The 21,749-nt window shown below is 42.7% G+C and overlaps 1 long non-coding RNA gene across 1 annotated transcript in view; it reads left to right on the top strand.

The window, feature by feature from the left end:
- Positions 1-12: 12 nt before the first annotated feature.
- The window catches only part of LOC147356636 (uncharacterized), a 54,958-nt gene continuing 33,221 nt past the window's right edge, over positions 13-21,749 (top strand). The window contains exon 1 of the long non-coding RNA XR_015143398.1: positions 13-434. This is a non-coding gene — a long non-coding RNA (uncharacterized LOC147356636). The remainder of the gene's footprint in view (positions 435-21,749) is intronic.

Raw genomic sequence — 21,749 nt, 5'->3', positions numbered from 1 at the left:
CTGGGCCGGGCTGGGCGGGGCGAAGGCCCTTAGGTCATCCTGACCCTCGGGAGACTGGGAGAGGGCTGTTGAGCCCAAGCCATTTTTAACCTAAGCCCAGCCAGGTGCGTCCTCTATTCTCCCGCAGTCAACATCCACACCTGGAGAGAATAACTTTGTTCTAAAGAATAGCAAGCATAGCACCTACTGTGTACTGCTGCTGCTGCTGCTAAGTCGCTTCAGTCTTGTCCGACTCTGTGCGACCTCATAGACGGCAGCCCACCAGGCTTCCCCGTCCCTGGGATTCTCCAGGCAAGAACACTGGAGTGGGTTGCCATTTCCTTCTCCAATGCATGAAAGTGAAAAGTGAAAGTGAAGTCGCTCAGTTGTGTCCGACTCTTAGCGACCCCATGGACTGCAGCCTACCAGGCTCCTCCGTCCATAGGATTTTCCAGGTAAGAGTACTGGAGTGGGTTGCCATTGCCTTTTCCGATTGTGTACTAGGTACTACCTAAGTCATCACGTATTTAATTACCCCAACAGTCTTGTATGGTAGGTGCTATTGATGTTATCCGCATTTACAGGTGAGGACGAAACTGAGACACAGAGAGGCTCAGTATCTTGCATAAGTAAGGTCAGATGCTCAGTCTTGTCCAACTCTTTGCCACCCTATGGACTATAGCCCCCCAGGCTCCTCTGTCCATGGGATTTTTCATGTGAGAATACTGGAGTGGGATGCCATTTCTTCCTCCGGGGAACTCTTCCAGACCCAGGGATTGAAGCTACGTCTCCTGCATTGCAGGCGGATTCTTTACTGCTGAACTATTGGGGAACCCCAAAGTAAGGTTACCCAGGTAGTAAATGGTGAACCTGACATCTGACCCATAACTCTAATGCTGATATAGTCCACGTACTGTTGAAGCCTAGCTTGGAGAATTTTGAGCATTACTTTGCTAACGTGAGATGAATGCCATTGTGCGGTAGTTTGAACATGCTTTGGCATTGCCTTTCTTTGAGATTGGAATGAAAACTGACCTTTTCCAGTCCTGTGGCCACTGCTGAGTTTTCCAAATTTGCTGACACATTGAATGCAGCACTTTCACAGCATCTTCTTTTAGGATTTGCAATAGCTCAACTGGAATTCCATCACCTCCACTAGTTTTGTTCCTAGTGATGCTTTCTAAGGCCCACTTGACCTTGCACTCCAGGATGTCTGGCTCTAGGTGAGTGATCACACCATCGTGGTTATCTGGGTCTTGACAATCTTTTTTGTATAGTTCTGTGTATTCTTGCCATCTCTTCTTAATATCTTCTGCTTCTGTTAGGTCTGTATCATTTCTGTCCTTTATTGTGCCCATCTTTGCATGAAATAGTCCCTTGATATCTCTAATTTTCTTGAAGAGATCTCTAGTCTTTCTCATTCTGTTGTTTCCCTCTATCCCTTTGCATTGATCACTGAGACTTTCTTACCTCTCTTTGCTATTCTTTGGAACTCTGCATTTAGATGGGTATATCTTTCCTTTCCTCCTTTGCCTCTCACTTCTCTTCTTTTCTCAGCTATTTGTAAGGCCTCCACAGGCAACCGTTTTGCCTTTTTGCATTTCTTTTTCTTAGGGATGGTTTAGATCACTGCCTCCTGTACAATGTTACGAACCTCTGTCAATAGTTCATCAAGCATTCTGTCTGTTAGATCTAATCCCTTGAATCTGTTTGTCACTTCCACTGTATAATCGTAAGGGATTTGATTTAGGTCATACCTGAATGGTCTAATGGTTTTCCTTTCTTCAAGTCTGAATTTTGCAATAAGGAGTTTATGAGCTGAGCCACAGTCAACTCCTGCTCTTGTTTTTGCTGACTGTATAGAACTTCTCCATCTTCGGCTGCAAGGAATATAACCAATCTGATTTCGGTATTGACCATCTGGTGATGTCCATGTGTAGAGTTGTCTCTTGTGTTTTTGGAAGAGGATGTTTGCTATGACCAGTGTGTTCTCTTGACAAAACTCTGTTAGCCTTTGCCCTGCTTCATTTTGTATTCCAAGACCAAACTTGCTTGCTACTCCAGGTAGCTTTTGACTTCCTACTTTTGCATTCCAATCCCATATGATGAAAAGGACATCTTTTTGGGGTGTTAGTTGTAGAAGGTCCTGTAGGTCATCATAGAACCATTCAATTTCAGCTTCTTTGGCATTAGTGGTTGGGGCATAGACTTGGATTACTGTGATATTGAATGGTTTGCCTTGGAAATGAACAGAGGTCATTCTGTCATTTTTGAGATTGCAACCAAGTACCGCATTTTGGACTCCTGTTGACTGTGAGGGCTACTCCATTTCTTCTAAGGGATTCTTGCCCACAGTAGTAGATATAATGGTCATTTGAATTAAATTCTTCCATTCCGGTCCATTTTAGTTCACTGATTCCTAAAATGTCAATGTTCACTCTTGCCATCTCCTGTTTGATCACTTCGATATTTACCTTAATTCATGGACCTAACATTCCAGGTTCCTATGCAATATTGTTCTTTACAGCATCTGACTTTACTTCCTTCACCAGTCACATCCAAAACTGGGCATTGTTTTTGCTTTGGCTCAGCTTCTTCATTCTTTCTGGAGTTATTTCTCCACTCTTCTCCAGTAGCATATTGGGTATCTACCCAGTGGGGAGTTCATCTTTCAGTGTCACATCTTTTTTGCCTTTTCATACTGTTCATGGGGTTCTCAAGGGAAGAATACTGAAGTGGATTGCCATTTCCTTCTCTAGCGGACCACGTTTTGTCAGAATTCTCCATCATGACCTGTCCATCTTGGGTGGATCTACATGGCATGGCTCATAGTTTCATTGAGTTAGACAAGGCTGTGATCCTTCTGCTCAGTTTGGTTAGTTTTCTGTGATTGTGGTTTTTATTCTGTCTGCCCTCTGATGGATAAGGATAAGAGGCTTGTGGAAGCTTCCTGATGGGAGGCACTGGCTGTGGGGAAATTTGGGTCTTGCTCTGATGGCCCATGCTTAGTAAATCTTTAATCCAATTTTCTATTGATAGGTGGGGCTATGTTCCATCCCTGTAGTTTGGCCTGAGGCCAAACTATGGCAAGGATAATGGTAGCAATGGTAACAACCTCCTTCAGAAGGCTTTATGTCAGCATGCTACCGCATGGTGTTATATTCAGTGCCTCTGACCCCAGGGCAGGCCGCTGTCAACCCGAGCCTCTTCCAGAGAGTCATGGACACTCACAGGCAAGTCTGGTTCAGTCTCTTTTGAGGTCATTGCTTCTTTCTCCTGATCATGGTTTGCACAATGTTTTGTCTGTGCCCTCCAAGAGTCTGTTTCCCCAGTCCTGTGGAAGTTCTGTACTCATAGTCCACTGGCCTTCAAAGTCAAATTCCCTGGAGCTTCTCAGTCCCTTTGCCAGATCCCCAGGTTGGGAAATCTCCTGGGGGCCCTAGAATTTTCACAACAGTGCAAGAACCTTTTTGGTATAATTGTTCTCCAGTTTATGAGTCGTCTGCTTGGTGGCTCTATGGTGGGGCTAATGGTGACCTCCTCCAAGAGGACTTGTGCCACATGCTGTGCCTCCCAGGTCTGCTGCAGCCAGAGCCCCTGTCCCCACGGCAGGACACTGCTGACCCGTGCCTCCTCAGGAGACACTCAAACCACAAAGGCAGGTCTGACTCAGCCTCTGTGGGGTGTCTGGGTCCTGGTGTGCACAAGGTTTTATTTGAGCCCTCCAAGCATCTCTGGTGAGTATGGGGTTTGATTCTTAAACACAGTTTTGCCCCTTCTACCGTCTTGTTGGGGCTTCTCCTTTGCCCTTGGATGTGGGGTATCTTTTTTTGGTGGGATCCAACATTCCCCTGTCAATGGTTGTTCAGCAGTTAGTTGCAATTTTGGAGTTCTTGTAGGAGAAAAGTGCACGTCCTACTCCACCATCTTGAAGGGACGACAGACTGATTCCAACTTGGGAAAGAAGTACGTCAAGGCTATATATTGTCTCGTCCCGTTTATTTAACTGATATGCACAGTACATCATGTGAAATGCCAGGCTGAATGAAGCACAAGCTGGATTTAAGATTGGCAGGAGAAATATCTGTAACCTCAGATATGAAGATGACACCACCCTTATGGCAGGAAGTAAAGAGGAAATAAAGAGCCTCTTGATGGAGGTGAAAGAGGAGAGCAAAAAAGCTGGCTTAAAACTCAACATTCAAAAAAGTAAGATCATGGCATCTGGTCCCATCACTTTATGATAAATAGATGGGGAAACAATGGAAACAGTGACAGACTTTATTTTCTTGGGCTCTGAAATCACTGTGGACAGTGACTGCAGCCATGAAATTAAAAGATGCTTATTCCTTGGAAGAAAAGCTATGACCAACCTAGATCAGATCAGATCAGTCGCTCAGTCGTGTCCAACTCTTTGCGACCCCATGAATCACAGCATGCCAGGCCTCCCTGTCCATCACCAACTCCCGGAGTTCACTCAGACTCACGTCCATCAAGTCAGTGATGCCATCCAGCCATCTCATCCTCTGTCGTCCCCTTCTCCTCCTGCCCCCAATCCCTCCCAGCATCAGAGTCTTTTCCAGTGAGTCAACTCTTCGCATGAGGTGGCCAAAGTACTGGAGTTTCAGCTTCAGCATCATTCCTTCCAAAGAAATCCCAGGGCTGATCTCCTTCAGAATGGACTGGTTGGATCTCCTTGCAGTCCAAGGGACTCTCAAGAGTCTTCTCCAACACCACAGTTCAAAAGCATCAATTCTTCGGTGCTCAGCCTTCTTCACAGTCCAACTCTCACATCCATACATGACCACAGGAAAAACCATAGCCTTGACTAGACGAACCTTTGTTGGCAAAGTAATGTCTCTGCTTTTGAATATGCTATCTAGGTTGGTCATAACTTTCCTTCCAAGGAGAAAGCGTCTTTTAATTTCATGGCTGCAGTCACCATCTGCAGTGATTTTTGGAGCCCAGAAAAATGAAGTCTGACACTGTTTCCACTGTTTCCCCATCTATTTCCCATGAAGTGGTGGGACCAGATGCCATGATCTTCATTTTCTGAATGTTGAGCTTTAAGCCAACTTTTTCACTCTCCACTTTCACTTTCATCAAGAGGCTTTTTAGTTCCTCTTCACATTCTGCCATAAGGGTAGTGTCATCTGCATACCTGAGGTTACTGATATTTCTCCTTGAAATCTTGATTCCAGCTTGTGTTTCTTCCAGTCCAGTGTTTCTCATGATGTACTCTGCATATAAGTTAAATAAGCAGGGTGACAATATACAGCCTTGACGTACTCCTTTTCCTATTTGGAACCAGTCTGTTGTTGCATGTCCAGTTCTAACTGTTGCTTCCTGACCTGCATACAGATTTCTCAAGAGGCAGGTCAGGTGGTCTGGTATTCCCATCTCTTTCAGAATTTTCCACAGTTTATTGTGATCCACACAGTCAAAAGCTTTGGCATAGTCAATAAAGCAGCAATAGATGTTTTTCTGGAACTCTCTTGCTTTTTTGATGATCCAGCAGATGTTGGCAATTTGATCTCTGGTTCCTCTGCCTTTTCTAAAACCAGCTTGAACATCAGGAAGTTCACGGTTCACATATTGCTGAAGCCTGGCTTGGAGAATTTTGAGCATTACTTTACTAGTGTGTGAGATGAGTGCAATTGTGCGGTAGTTTGAGCATTCTTTGGCATTGCCTTTCTTTGGGATTGGAATGAAAACTGACCTTTTCCAGTCCTGTGGCCACTGCTGAGTTTTCCAAATTTGCTGGCATATTGAGTGAAGTACTTTCACAGCATCATCTTTCAGGATTTGGAATAGCTCAACTGGAATTCCATCACCTCCACTAGCTTTGTTCGTAGTGATGCTTTCTAAGGCCCACTGGACTTCACTTTCCAGGATGTCTGGCTCTAGGTCAGTGATCACACCATCGTGATTATCTGGGTCGTAAAGATCTTTTTTGTACAGTTCTTCTGTGTATTCTTGCCATCTCTTCTTAATATCTTCTGCTTCTGTTAGGTCCATACCATTTCTGTCCTTTATCAAGCTCATCTTTGCATGAAATGTTCCTTTGGTATCTCTGATTTTCTTGAAGAGATCCCTAGTCTTTCCCATTCTGTTGTTTTCCTCTATTTCTTTGCATTGATCGCTGAAGAAGGCTTTCTTATCTCTTCTTGCCATTCTTTGGAACTCTGCATTCAGATGTTTATATCTTTCCTTTTCTCCTTTGCTTTTCGCTTCTCTTCTTTTTACAGCTATTTGTAAGGCCTCCCCAGACAGCCATTTTGCTTTTTTGCATTTCTTTTCTATGGGAATGGTCTTGATCCCTGTCTCCTGTACAGTGTCACGAACCTCATTCCATAGTTCATCAGGCACTCTATCTATCAGATCTAGGCCCTTAAATCTAGACAGCATATTAAAAAGCAGAGATATCACTTTGCCGACAAAGGTCCATCTAGTCAAAGCTATGGTTTTTCCAGTAGTCTTGTATAGATGTGAGAGTTGGACCATGAAGAAAGCTGATTGCTGAAGAGTTGATAGTTTTGAACTGTGGTGTTGGAGAAGACTCTTGAGAGTCCCTTGGACTGCAAGAAGATCAAACCAGTCCATCCTAAAGGAAATCAGTCCTGAATATTCATTGGAAGGACTGATGCTGAAGCTGAAGCTTCAATACTTTGGCCACCTGATGCAAAGAACTGACTCATTGGAAAAGACCATGATGCTGGGAAAGATTGAAGACAGAAGGAGAAGGAGATGACAGAGGATAAGAATGTTGGATGGCATCACTGACTCAATGGACATGAGTTTGAGCAAGCTCCCGGGGTTGGTGATGGACAGAGAAGCCTGGCCTGCTACAGTCCATGGGATTGCAAAGAGTTGGACATGACTGAGCAACTGAACTGAACTGAATATGTTCCAGCTATGTATACTAATAACAATAGTATATTTCATCTATCAATTTTTTTTATCATAGCTTTTATTTATTTTTTGCATATACATGTATCCATTCTCCCCAAACCCCCCTCCCATCCAGGCTGGCACATAGCATTGAGCAGAGTTCCATGAGCTATATGATAGGTCTTTGTTGGTTATCCATTTAAAATATAGCAGTGTGTACATGACCTTCCCCGAGTCCCTAACTGTTCCTTCCTCCTGGCAACCATAAGTTCATTTTCTAAGTCTGTGAGTCTCTTTCTGTTTTTAAGTTGTTGTTGTTCAGTTGCTAAGTCATGTCTGACTCTTTGGGACCCCATGGACTGCAGCATGTCAGGCTTCCCTGTCCTTCACCATCTCCCAGAGTATGCTTAAACTCATGTCCATTGAGTTGGTGGAGGCATCCAACTATCTTATCTTCTGTCATCTCCTTCTCCTCCTGTCCTCACTCTTTCACAGCATCAGGGTCTTTTCCAATGAGTCAGTTCTTCACATCAGGTGGCCAAAGTATTGGAGCTTCAGCTTCAGCATCAGTCCTTCCAATGAATATTCAGTATTGATTTCCTTTGGGATTGACTGGTTTGATCTTCTTGCTATCGAAGGGCCTCTCAAGAGTCTTCTTCAGCACCACAGTTGGAAAGCATCAGTTCTTTGGCATTCAGTCTTCTGTTATGGTCCAACTCTTACATCCATACTTGACTACTGGAAAAATCATAGCTTTGACTATAAGGACCTTTGTCGGCAAAGTGATGCCTCTGATTTTTAATATGCTCTCTAGGTTTGTCATAGCTTTTCTTTTTTGTTAGTAAGTTTATTTATATCATTTCTTTTTAGATTCCACATATAAGAATGTCATATTTAAGACTTTCTAATATCAATATGTAATTTCAGTTCCAGTTCCACTGATGATATGTCTTAGTTTAATTGGCAATACACTTAATTTCCTAGTGTGTACCATCATATTGGATTCAATGAAATGCAATACTAGCAGAGCGCTCTGTAATTATGTGTTGATGAATCTAATCCTCGGGATAACCCTACAGAGTAGCTGCTGTTGTTATTGTTCCTGTTTTATAGGTGAGGAAGCTGAAGCATAGAGGTTCACAGGGCAGGAACATGGTGGAGTTGGGATTTGAACCCAGGCAGCCTGACTCTGGAGTGGATGCCTCCTGCTTTTTATGGCCTCCTAGGGAAGAAATATTGTCCTGCACATCCATCTCTGATACCTGCTGTTGATATTGACCAGATTATACCTGAACCAACTTGGAGAGATGCTGAGTGCTGAAGAGTTGATGCTTTTGAATTGGGGTGCTGGAGAAGACTCTTGAGAGTCCCTTGGACAGCAAGGAGATCAAACTAGTCAATCCTAAAGGAAATCAACCCTGAATATTCATTGGAAGGACTGATGCTGAAGCTCTAATACTTGGGCCACCTGATGCAAAGAGCCAAAAAGACTCTGATGCTGGGAAAGATTGAGGGCAGAAGGAGAAGGGGGTGACAGAGTATGAGATGGTTGGATGGCATCACCGACTCAATGGACATGAATCTGAGCAAACTCCAGGGGATGGTGGAGGACAGAGGAGCCTTGCGTGCTGCAGTTCATGGGATCACAAAGAGTCAGACATACTTAGCGACTGAACAACAACAAAATTTGGAGAGATAGGAAGGAAGGAGTGGAGACAGTAAGAATGAGTGACTTTACCCACTCCACCCCGCCAGGGATAGCTGTGCAAACAAGGGACAAAACTGGACAGAAGGCCCCTGATGGTCACTAAGGTTTCCAAACACTGGATGAAGCGCAGAGGCCTCATCGTCACAATCCACCCAGTTTTTTGGGGGAGTAGTCAGTTTTCTAAAAAAACGTGTTCTGACGTTGCTAGGTCCCTGTTGCTGTGCACAGGCTTTCCCCTAGTTGTGGCCGGCAGGGGCTGCTCTCGTGGTGTGCTGTGTTGTGTCTAGCTGGCTTTCCACTGTGGTGGCTTCTCCTGTTGTGGAGCATAGGCTCTAGATCTCAGGCTCAGGAGTTGTGGTGCACGGGCTTTGTTGCCCCGTGGCATGTGGAATCTTCCTGGACCAGGGATTGAACCCATGTCCCTTGCATTGGCAGGCAGATTCTTAATCACTAGACTATCAGGGAAGCCCAAGAAGTCAGTTTTACTACCTCCATTTTCTGTTTTTTTGATGGGATCTTAGTTCCTCAACCAGGAATTGAACCCATTCCCCCTGCAGTGGGAGCTCAGAGTCCTAACCACTGGACTGCTGGGGAATTCCCACTTCCCTCATTTTGCAGCAGAAGGAACTGAAGCTCAGAGGCTGTATGAATTGCGTGAGAATGTTACCTGGCCCGTAAGTCACTGTCAGGGTTTGTCAGGTCCTGAAGCTGTGCTCCGTCCGTCTCCCTGGCCCACTCTCTCTGGCAAGACTGAGGCTGAGGTACTGGGTGCAGGTGGCTCCTCCGGGCCTGGGATGCTTGCTGCAAGTGGGCAGAGCTGAGTATGCAGAAAAGGGAGAAAGTTCACAGAGGGACAAAACCACAACGTCTGTCCCTTTCCCCAGAAGTTTTCAGGCCAGTTGGGAAGACCAGCAAACACAATCTTGAAGAAGGTAAATAACTCCTTGAGGAAGAGAATTGATAAGGCCAGAGGGAGACAGTCCTCCCACTCCTAGCCAAGTTCATCTCTGAGTTTCAGCTTGAAACAGTACTTTCGAAACAGGTCAAAAGTTCTGCTTGTTTACACCTGAAACTAACACAACATTGTGAGTCAACTATACTTCAATTAAAAAAAAAGTTCTACTGGTGGGTGGGAGGGATTGGGGCATTGGGATTGACACATTTACACTATTGATACTTATGTTAAAAGTAGATAACTAATGAGAACCTACTATGTAGCACAGGGTCTACTTAATACACTGTGGTGACCTGAATGGTAATGAAGTCCAAAAGGGAAGGGATATATGTACAGGTATGGAAAAAAGTGAAAGTGTTAGTTTCTCAGTCATGTCCGACTTGCTGCGACTTCATGGATTGTATATGTACAGCTGATTCATTTTGCTGAACAGCAGAAACTAACACAACATTGTTAAAGCAACTGCATTGTTTAGTTGCTAAGTCATGTCTTACTTTTTCTGCGATCACATGGACTGCAGCCCACCAGGCTTATCTGTCCATGAGATTTCCCAGGCAAGAATACTGGGGTGAGTTGCCATTTCCTGCTCCAGGGGATCTTCCTGACCCAGGGATCAAACTCCAGTCTCCTGTATCTTCTGCATTGGCAGGTCAGTTCTTTACCACTGAGCCACCAGAGAAGCCCTAAAGCAACGATATTAAAAAAAAAAAAATTTTTTTTTAAAAGAGAAAAAAGTTCTACTTACTTGCGATGTGCTTTATAAATTATCTTGGTTTGTTTGCTTGTGTGTTCATATCCCTTACACATTAAGCCCAAAGGTTGTTAGATGGCCCAAAAGTATCTGTTCTTACCCATATCCTATCTTCTGAGTATTTATTTATTAAATGCTTTCTGAAAATAATGGATCAGAAAAGATTTTCTGAGCTCTTATGCCTTATGCTCTTCTGCCTTTAGCACTGTGCTAAAACTATAGTGTAAAAACACACAACCCAGTCATGGCCTGGATGAAGTGGTCTAATCCAGGCGGGAGTGGCAACAGAATAATTGGAAAGCATTTCTAGAGTATAAAGCACGTGGGTGCCAGTGCTGGGCAGATGCTGAGGGCTTGAGGGGTTCCACAGTAGCTTTTTTGGGGGGCTGGCTTCCAGCATAAGGATGAGGCAATTCAGCTGGAAAGAAAGGATACTGGCTGAGAACCAGAATGTCTGGGAACAGACTTCAGTTTACAGCTCAGTCACTTGGCCATGCATGCCTCCTTACCTTGGAGTCCCAGCTCTGCCAGTTCCATGAAGTCAACAAGTATTCCTGAAAACTAAAAGAAATGCCAACATAATACAAGGTGTTTAAATAAAGGTAACTTTTTTGATCAAGATTTAAATGTTTTCTTAATCCCTATATTTTTAGGAATTGCCTCCCCAACTGGTCCAGGTCTAACTTAGATTTTTCTAAAGATTTTTTTCTCTGAAATTATTTAAAATTTTGGATAGAGTTGCAAGGATAGTAGAAAGAACTCCTGTGTACTCTTTATCCAGATTCAGCAACTGATAAAATTTTGTCACATTTGCTTTATCACTCCCTCTCTCTAGATATATAAAATAATAAAAATGTGTATAATTCAATATTGTGCTATTATCAAATTCAGGAATTTTCTCATTAATATAATAATTTTTGGCATGAATACCATAGAGGCAGTGCGGTGTATTTTTTGTCCTGCTATTCTCCACTGTAAACTACCATCAGCATAAAAATACCATTTCCCCCCTTTTGGAACTAATAAAAGTGAAAGTGTTAGTTGCTCAGTCATGTCCGACTCTTTGTGACCCCATGAACCCCCACGGACTGTAGCCCACTAGGCTCCTCTGTCCATGGAATTCTTCTCTGGGCAAGAATACTGGAGTGGGGAGCCATTCCCTTCTCCAGGGGATCTTCTTAACCCTGGAACCGAACCTGGTCTCCCGCAGATTCTTTACTGTCTGAGCCACCAGGGAAGCCCCTAATAAATAAACCTAATAAGGAATCTAATAATTAGGTAGATACCCTGAGATGATTCCAAATACTGTCTGATTGGTTGAATAGGAGGATGGGGAACCACAAATACAGAGGAACATTATAAATTACACTCCAATTTTCAAATTTTTGGAGGGTCAATATCCCTAAGCCCTGCATTGTTCAAGGATCAACTGGATTCGTGATACATTCTGGAGTCACCTGATTTGTTCCTCATGACATTCCTTAGCGCATTCCTCTCTCCTCGTTTTTCCTGCTCTGTGGTGTAAAGTCTTGATCAAATTCAGGTTAGATAATGGCCAGGTCACTTTGTGGGTACAGCCAAATATGTCCTATTACACCCGTCAGGAACACAATGTCTGATTGTCTTACTTTCAATGATGCTAAATTTGGACTCCTTAGTTAAGATTGTGACCACTGGATCCCTCCACAGAAAAGGTATACTTTCCCTCTGCAATTTGCAAGTGATCTCTGGATGATACTCAGGCATAAGGCAAATATCCCACTTCCCTACAACCTTTTACTTAATGTTTTTAACATCCACTGACGATCTTTGCCTGATTCAGTTACTTCACTGGGGATTGCAGAATGGCAAAATTTTAAATATATAATTTATTCTGCATTCTTTTGTAAAGAAGAACTTTTCTTCATTAACTGGAGATGAACTGCAATTCCCCCTAAATGCTTAACTTGTTATCAATTTTCAGAATAGGTTGGCCTAATAGTCCTCTCCTGTAGATAGTCATTACCCGCAATGCAGACGACCTGGGTTCGATTCCTGGGTTGGGTAGATCCCTTGGAGAAGGAAATGGCAACCCACACCAGTATTCTTGCTTGGAGAATCCCATGGACCGAGGAGCCTGGGGGGTTACAGTTCATGGGGTCGCAAGAGTCAAACACAACTTAGCAACTAAACCACCAATAGTCATCTGCAATGGTAACTACTTTTTTTTTTTTTTTTTTGTAGTTACCATGAACTCTTGGATTTTATTTATTCAATGTTTTGCAATAATTATAGTCATTAGTGTTTTTAATGATCAAATTGTCCTGATTATGGCCTGGGGAAGCCCTTTAAACTGGCTTTTGGTCCTTTTGATGTGTTCCCATTACTCTTTGAGTACATTCTTGCTTTCTGGCATAACAAAGTGTTCCAGGCTCACCTTATACTTTCCATGTGCCAAGCCTGGAATCAGCCATTCCTCTAAAGAGCCCTGGCTCCTTTCAGTCAGAAGAGACATTTAGAAACTAGAAGCCAGGCATTAGGTGTACTCATTACTGCTTTGGTCGCCAGAAGCATTTTTGAAAGATAAAATAATATAATACCAAGGCAAGCTGTTTTTCTTTCATCATGACTTACTTTCCTTTTCATTTAAATATCTTAGAACCTGCCAGAATTAAGATCTGCCTCCCCTATTTGGCCTAGGTCTTAGATTAAAAAAAGATTTTTTTAAGTTGTTTATTTATTTGTTTTCGGCTGTGCTGGGTCTCACTGCTGTGCAGGCTTTTTCTCTACTTGCGGTGCTCAGGCTTCTGGTTGCAGTGGCTTCTCCTGTTGGGTGGAGTGCAGGCTCCAGGATGCATGAGCTTAATTGCTCCATTGCATGTGGGATCTTCCAGATCAGGCATGGAGCTCATGCCAATGCAGGGGTGCCAGTGTCTCCTGCACTGGCAGGTGAATTCTTAACCACTGAGCAACTAAGGAAGCCCTAAAATGCTTTTTGTTAAAAGCCAATTAGTGCCAAAACACCAGTAATGAAGGCTGCAGTCCCATATTCTCTTCAATCCCCACCTCCCCTTTCAAAGTAACCATTCTTTTAGTTGCTTCTTACAGATTTCCTTCTTTTTAAATAGTACAGCTGTTATATAATATTTTGATTCACCTATCTTAGAGATCACCTGTTGATTTCCTGTTATGATCAGCGAGGATTTTTTAAAATCTATTTCTCTCTCTTTTTTCCTTTTTGTTTATTTATTTGCCTGTGTTAAGTCTTACTTGAGGTGCGGCGCCTCTCCAGGAGTGATGCTCAAGACCTAATTGCCCCATGGCCCCTAGGATCCTAGTTCTCCAACCAGAGATTGAGTGTCCCCCTGCACTGGACCACCAGAGAAGTCCTGATTGGTGAAGATTTTTAACTCATATGCTCCATTATTATTTCCTCCATTTTTAGAATATAGTTATATCACAAGTTTTGGTTAAATACACATATAATATTTTTTTTTTATTGTGACTACATAAATTTTATTCAATACTGAGCCAAGAAGTAGCTATTCCTGTGCAACTTTTAATTTTTTTTGTTATTAATTGCCTTGTTTTTTCATTTGTTTTGTTCTCTTTGAACATCTCCATCTCCATCTCCCTATACCTTCCAAAAGGTGTAGAAAGTTCTTAAGGTTTTCCTTATAGTCCAATCTGTCCGATAATTATCACTTTCATTTTTAGATTTTTTTTGAGTCTTCAAACCTTATTTCTCAGTTGCTTTCTGGGAGTTGTATCAGCTGTCATCCTGGGACTTCCTTACAATGGCTTTATTCCTTTTTCAAACTTTACTGATAGTCTGGTTGTATACAGAATAACAGGTTGAAAATTATTTTTTCTCAGCCCTTTGAAGATATTTTTTTCCACTGCTCTCTAGCTTCTCTTGTTGTTTTGAGAAGGCCGTTGTATTCTTGGTCATTCAAGTAATCTGCATTTTCTCTAACATATTTCATAATCTTCTTACCACTTGTATTCTGAAATTGAAGATGGTGACTTACTTTGTCTTCCTGGAGATCTTGTTTTTCATTCATTGTTCTGGGCATAAGGTGATCGCATCTTTCCAGATAGTCTTCTCTTTCAATTCTGGAAAAGTTTGTTACATTATTACTCTGATAATTTCTTCCCCATGGTTTTCTTGGTTCTCTCTTTCTAAAATTCTTTAGTTAGCTACTGAACCTCCTGCAATAACACATCATCTAAAAAATCTTTTTTTCTTGTGTTTTTCAAATTTTTCTTTTTGTTCTACTTTCTGTAAAATTTCTCCAACAACTCTACTTTCAGTCTTTCTATTTGAATTTTTTTAGCAGCTATATTTTCATTTTTCAGAAGATCATTCCTATTCCCTTATTTTCTCCTTGATTATAGCCATGATTCTTGTTTCATACAGGCAATATTTTTTTTATTTAACTCTCTGAAGCTATTAATGATAGTTTCTCTGATATTTTCTTGCACACAACATTATGTCTGTTTCATCAGAATAGTTACTTTCTGTTTGTTTGTTTTGATCTTGTCTCTCATGTTAGATGTTTCCTCCACTGAATCCTTGCTCAAAGCCCACAGCCCAGCTCCTTGGACCTTTTGGAGTGTGTCACATGGGATTGTTGTTCTGACTCCTTTCTTAATTTCCCCTGGGGCAGAAATTGTGGGTCCAGAGTGGTAACATACTAACGTACCTGAGCACTTGTGTGCTAAGCTATGTTTTGAGTAATTTGATTTTTACCTCAACCCGATGAGGCAAGCACTACTGTCCAGCTGAGGATACTGAGGTACAGAAAGCACACAGGACTTGGTCAAGGTCACACAGCCAGTATGTGGCAAAACTGGGGTTCTTGGCTCTAGAGCCTGTTCCCTCAATCATCTCTTTGTTGCTGTTATTTAGTCACTAAGTGGTCTCAACTCTTTGCGACCCCATGAGCTGTAGTCTGCCAGGCTCCTCTGTCCATGGAATTTCCTAGGCAAGAATACTGGAGTGGGTTGCCATTTCCTTCTCCAGGGTATCTTCCCCACCCAGGGATCGAACCCTCGTCTCCTGTACTGCAGGCAGATTCTTTACCATCTGAGCCACCAGGGAAGCCCTAATTACCTGTGCTCACTCACCTTGTTTATACCTCCGGGGCATACGATTCTCTCTGTTCTTTATGGAAAACAGCCGTAACAGTATACTGTTCATTGACCAGACACTGTGCCAAGCCTTTTCCTGTATGGATTCATTCCGTTCTCACAGCAGCCCTAGGAAGAAGGTCCCATATTTAGTTCCATTTTCCAAAGAACCTTTGAGAAGTTAAACTTGCTCAAAGTCACCAGATAGTGGGGGCAGCCTCAGAATTTCAAATCTAGGCTCTCTAGCTCCAGAGCCCTGATTTTCTTTTCTTCTTTTTTCCCTTTTTTGTTGCCTCAGAAGTGGAGTTTCATTTCTCACCCAACTCAGTTCATGATTAAATGTCATCTTTCTCAGTCTGAGTGAAGTTTTTCTTATTTCATTATTTTTCTCATTTATTCCCAATCCCTATTCCCTCCTAAGTGTCTCCTCAACCCTCAGTCAGGCGTTTGTGTGAGTCGCTCAGTCATGTTCGACTCTTTGCAACCGCCTGGACTGTAGGCCGCCAGGCTCCTCTGTCCGTGGGGTTCTCCAGGCAAGAATACTGGAGTGGGTTGCCATTTCCTTCTCCAGGGAATCTTCCTGACCTAGGGATCGAACCCAGGTCTCCTACTTGACAGTCAGATTCTTTACCATCTGGGCTACCAGGGAAGCCCTCTCAGGTGTTTATCTGTCCTTAAATATGCATGTGCCCTTGTAAGACAGGCATGGTTGTTGATGGTAAGTGCACTCAGCTAAAAACAGACATTTCTGCAGCACCTACCATGGGGCCAGGTGTTCTTCCAGACTGATAGTCAACAAACTACAGCCTTTGGGCCAGATCCAGCCCGTTGCCAGATTGTATACAACCCACGAGCTGAAAGTGTTTTCACATATTCAAATGATTGAAAAAAATCCAAAGAAGGATAAAATTTTTTGATACATGAAAATTATATGACCCTCAAATTTCAACGTCCATCAGGAAGTTTTAGTGGTACCTGGCCTCACACCTTAATTTCTGTGCTGTTTCTGACTGTTTTCAGGCTTCATCAATAGGTCACATAGCACAAGGCCTGAAATATCTATTATCTGGTCCTTTATGAGGAAAAAAGTTGCCAACCTCTTTTCTAGATGTTGGAGGATACATGAGTGAATGTCTGTTTTTTGGAAGAATTATTGTTCTTGCTTAATTTTTTATTTTTATTTTTTTAGATAGGAAGAGACTAGGTGCTTATCAAACTGTCTCCTTGTGGTTTCTCTTTTGTCTCTGGATGTGGGGTATCTTTTTTTGGTAGGTTCCAGTGTCCTCCTGTTGATGGTTGTTCTGAATGTCTGTTTGTAATTTATGTAACAAGAATGATGGTTTAACTGGGGAGGGCACATATAATTTATCATTTGATCTGTGACTTTAGAGAGTGAGATATGGGCTATTATTTACTGGGACAACCTGGGGTAAACTAGTCTTTCTCTGGAAGTCTCGAATGTGTGGTCATTTCTCTTTAACCCCCATCCTATCCAAGATTACCAGCCTTGTTGGTTGTGTTTTTGGAATTCATCCATGTTGTTGACACATATCTAGAATAGGGCTCAGCAAATGATGGCTCATGGGCAAAGTCTGAGCCCCAGCAGTTTTTTTTAACATTTTTAAAACATTTTATTTTGTACTGGGGTATAGCTGATTAACAATGTTGTGATAGTTTCAGGTAGACAGCGAAGGGACCCAGCCATACATACACACGTATCCATTCCACCCAAACTCCCCTCCCATCCAGGCTTCCACACAACATTGAGCAGTTTCCTGTGTTAAACAGTAGGTCCTTGTTGGTTATCCATTTTAAATACAGCAGTGTGTGCATGTGCATCCCCAGGTCCCTAACTATCCCTTCACCCTGTTAGGGGAAGCACACTGATTGAAACCACCCACCCCAGCCAGGCACCATAGTAACCATTTGCATGAGTTGTTTTATGGCAGGAGATCCTGATAAGGAATACGGAACTAATAAGCCACCACCAAGTGGAAGAGTTCAGGAAAAGTCCAAAGGAGACACCGAGTGTCCGTCCACTTCCCAGAATCCCTCTCGCTAGCATCCATCTTGGCTGAGCGATGCGTGCACCACCAGGAAAGACTCTGGATTAGAATGATTGGCCAAAGACCACCCGGAAACTAATCCCATCACCATAAAACCTGAGACTGCAAGCCACGTGGCAGAGCAGTTCTCCTGGGTTCCCTTACCCTATTGCTCTCCACCCGGGTGCCCTTTCCCAATAAAATCTCTTGCTTTGTCAGCACATGTGTCTCCTTGGACAATTCATTTCCAAGTGTTAGACAACAGCCCAGTTTTGGGCCCTGGCAGGGGTCCGCCTTTGTGCAATAACCCCATCCTTCCCACTGGCAACCATAAGTTCATTGTCTAAGTGTGTGGATCCCTTTCTGTTCTGTAAGTCAGTCCATTTGTATCATTTCTTTTTAGATTCCACATATGAGGGTTTTCATACAATATTTCTCGTTCTCTGTCTGTCTTCACTCAGTAAGACAATCTCTGCTGCTGCTGCTAAGTCACTTCAGTCATGTCCGACTCTGTGTGACCCCGTAGATGGCAGCCCACCAGTCTCCTCTGTCCATGGGACTCTCCAGGCAAGAACACTGGAGTGGGTTGCCATTTCCTTCTCCAATGCAGGAAAGTGAAAAGTAAATGTGAAGTCGCTCAGTCGTGTCCGACTCTTAGCGACCCCATGGACTGAAGCCCACCAGGCTCCTCCATCCATGGGACTTTCCAGGCAGGAGTATTGGAGTGGGGTGCCATTGCCTTCTCCAAGACGATCTCTAGGTCCATCCATATTGCTGTAAATGGCATTATTTCATTCTTTTTAATGGCTGAGGAGTATTCCATTGTGCATATGTACCACATCTTCTTCAACCATTCCTCTGTCAATGGACATTTAGGTTGCTTTTGTATCTTGTGGGTTGTGAACAGTGCTACAGTGAACATTTGGCTACATGTATCCTTTTGGATCACATTTTTCTCTGGATATGTGCCCAGGAGTGGAATTGCAGGGTCATGTTGTAGCTCTATTTTTAGTTTTTTAAGGTACCTTCATGCTGTTCTCCATAGTGGGCTGTACCAATTTACATTCCCACCAACAGTGTAAGTGTTGGATCCACAGTGTAGGGCTCACACCTTCTCCAGCATTTATTGTTTGTGGATTTTTTGATGCTATTGATGCTATTTGATGCTATTGTTCCATTCTAGCTGTTGTGAGGTGATATCTCATTTTAGTTTTGATTGGCATTTCTCTAATGATTAGCGATGTTGAGCATCTTTTCATGTGCCTCATGGCCATATTTATGTCTTCTTTGGAGAAATGTCTATTTAGGTCCTCTGCCCATTTGTTGATTGGGTTGTTTGTTTTGATGCTGTTAAGCATCATGAACTGTTTGTAAGTTTTGGAGACTAATCCCTTGTTGGTGACATTGTTTGCAAATGTTTTCTCCCAATCTGTGGGTTGTCTTTTTGTTTTGTTTATTGTTTCCTTTGTTGTACAAAAACTTTTGAACTTAAGTAGATCCCATTTGTTTATTTTAGTTTTTATTTCCATTATTCTGATATTGCTTCGATTTATGTCAGAGAGTGTTTTGCCTATGTTTTCCTCTAAGAGTTTTGCAGTGTCCAGTCTCACATTTCCCAACAGTTTTTGAGCAGCCTGCAAGCTAAGATTTTTAAACAACTTGGTGGTGGTGGGGAAACTCAAAAGAAGATTAATATTTTGGGACACATAAATATTATATGAAATTCAAGTTTGAGAGTTCATGAATAGTTAGTTCTGTTGGAACAGCCTTGCATATCATCTAAGGCTGTAACAGATCCTGTGGCCTGAAAAGCCTACAGTATTTATTATCTGACATTTTACAGGAAGGTTTGCCAAGCCCTGCTCTGGATGATCACTTTTTATTTTAAGTCTTTATTGAGTCTGTTACAATAGTGTTTCTGTTTTGTTTTGGCTTTTTGGTTGCAAAGCATGTGGGATCTTAGCTCCCCAACCAGGGATCCACAGCCACCACAGCCCCTGCCTTGCAAGGCAAAGTCTTACCTGATGGGCCGTCATGAAAGTCCCTGGATGATCGCTTCTAACTGCTGCAGCATCTTCTCTCGTGTGGCTTTCCCACATTGACTCACTTGTTCCCTGGATTGTCCCCTGGTTTGCCCCCTTTGTGAACCAGACGAGGAACTCTTGAGATACATCTAAGTGAGACAACTGCCTCACAGAGTGGTCAGACACTTAATTTTCCTTCCGTGTTGTCCCAGTTTTCAAGATTTTCAATTTTTAACTATTTGATGTTCCATCAAGTGGTGCTGAGATGTCGCCTTCTCCCCATACAATTTGTAAATGCTTTCATTTATTCAACAAATATTAACTGAGTTAGTGTTAGTCTCTCAGTTGTGTCCGACTCTTTTCAACCCCTTGGACTATAGCCCACCAGGCTCCTCTGTCCATGGAATTCTCCAGGCAAGAATGCTGGAGTGGGTTGCTATGCCCTTTTCCAGGGAATCTTCTAGGCACTAGGATGCAGCCAATGACAAGAGAAAAGGCCTTGCCTTCTGGGAGCTCAGGCTTGCCTGTGCTGTTTTCAGAGCCCTTACTTGGCATAGGTGCCCTTCCCAGCACTGGGTGTCATTAGCTGTTGAAATCCTCGCAGCAATTCTATGAAGTAGATAAAATCACCTCCATTTGCAGATAAGGAAACCAGCTCAGGAGTGCCCAGGTGGGTGTGCCTTCCCCAGACTGGTTGTGGCACCTGGGCTCTGAGCTCTTTGCCTTCCTGCCTCTCTGCACAGTTTTGCCAACATTCCTCCTCTCTCATTTCCACCTCCATAATTTTTGCTATTCTGATGAGTGTAAATCCTCTGTCGTAATGTTGTTTTAATTTGCACTTCTCTGGTATCTAGTGAATTTGAATATTCCTAGAATCTGGGCTCTTAGCTGTTAATTTGCTTCTTGAAATAAAACTACAGTAAGTCCCCTGCTTATGAAGGATTTCTGTTCTGAGAGCACATTCGTAAGTCCCAATTTGTTCATAAGTCCAACAAAGTTAGCCTAGGTGCCTTAGTAACATAATTGGTAATATAGTACCATACTGTAATAGGTTTATAATACTTTCCAGACAAATAATACATGCATAAAAAACAAACACACAAAAACAAAACATTTTTAATCTTACAGTACAGTATGCAGAGTACATCATGTGAAATGCCAGGCTGGATGAAGCATAAGCTGGAATCAAGATTGCCAGGAGAAATATCAATAACCTCAGATATGCAGATGACACCACCTTTATGGCAGAAAGTGAAGAGAAATTAAAGAGCCTCTTGATGAAGGTAAAAGAGGAGAGTGAAAAAGTTGGCTTAAAACTCAACATTCAAAAAACTAAGATCATGGCATCTGGTCCCATCACTTCATGGCAAATAAATGGGGAAACAATGGCAGACTTTATTTTCTTGGGCTCCAAAATCACTGCAGATGGTGACTGCAGTCATGAAATTAAAAGACACTTGCTCCTTGAAAGAAAAGCTATGACCAACCTAGACAGCATATTAAAAAGCAGAGACATTACTTTGCTGACAAAGGTCCATCTAGTCAAAGCTATGGTTTTTCCAGTAGTCATGCATGGATGTGAGAGTTGGACTATAAAGAAAGTTGAGGACCAAAGAATTGATGGTTTTGAACTGTGGTGTTGGAGAAGACTCTTGATAGTCTCTTGGACTGCAAGGAGATCAAACCAGTCAATCCTAAAGGAAATAAAGCCTGAATAATCATTGGAAGGACTGATGCTGAAGCTGAAGCTCCAATACTTTGGCCACCCGATGCGAAGAGCCAACTCATTAGGAAAGACCCTGATGCTGGGGGAAGACTGAAGACAGGAGAAGAAGGGGACGACAGAGGATGAAATGGTTGGATGACATCACCAACTCAATGCACATGAGTTTGAGCAAGGTCTGGGAGATAGTGAAGGACAGGGAAGCCTGGCAGGCTGCAGTCCATAGGGTTGTAAAGACTCGGATATGACTGAGTAATTGAACAACACCTGTACAACAGCTGGCATACAGAGCCTGGTAGACAGGCACATTTGCAGCTTTTAAAGTTTGCAACTTGAAAGTTTTCATGTAAGGGACTTACTGTACTTTATCTCCTACACAAGGTGAAAAAAGAGTGTAACCAAGAAATTGACAGACATTTATATGCCTTCCTCCCTTGTTGAAAGTGCAGGCTTGTGTCTCAGAAAGAGAATTCCCAGATCTTGGCATGATGCGCTTCATGCAGACCACCTGGGGTCAAAGTTCAAGTCACTTACCAGCTGTGTGACTCTTAAAAATTACTG

This window comes from Bos grunniens, chromosome 16, assembly GCF_055505025.1.
Source record: "Bos grunniens cultivar Pamir isolate PY7600 chromosome 16, Bosgru_T2T1.0, whole genome shotgun sequence".
NCBI lineage: Eukaryota > Metazoa > Chordata > Mammalia > Artiodactyla > Bovidae > Bos > Bos grunniens.
Note: the sequence above shows the minus strand (reverse complement) of the source record. Positions and strands in the feature narration are given on the sequence as shown.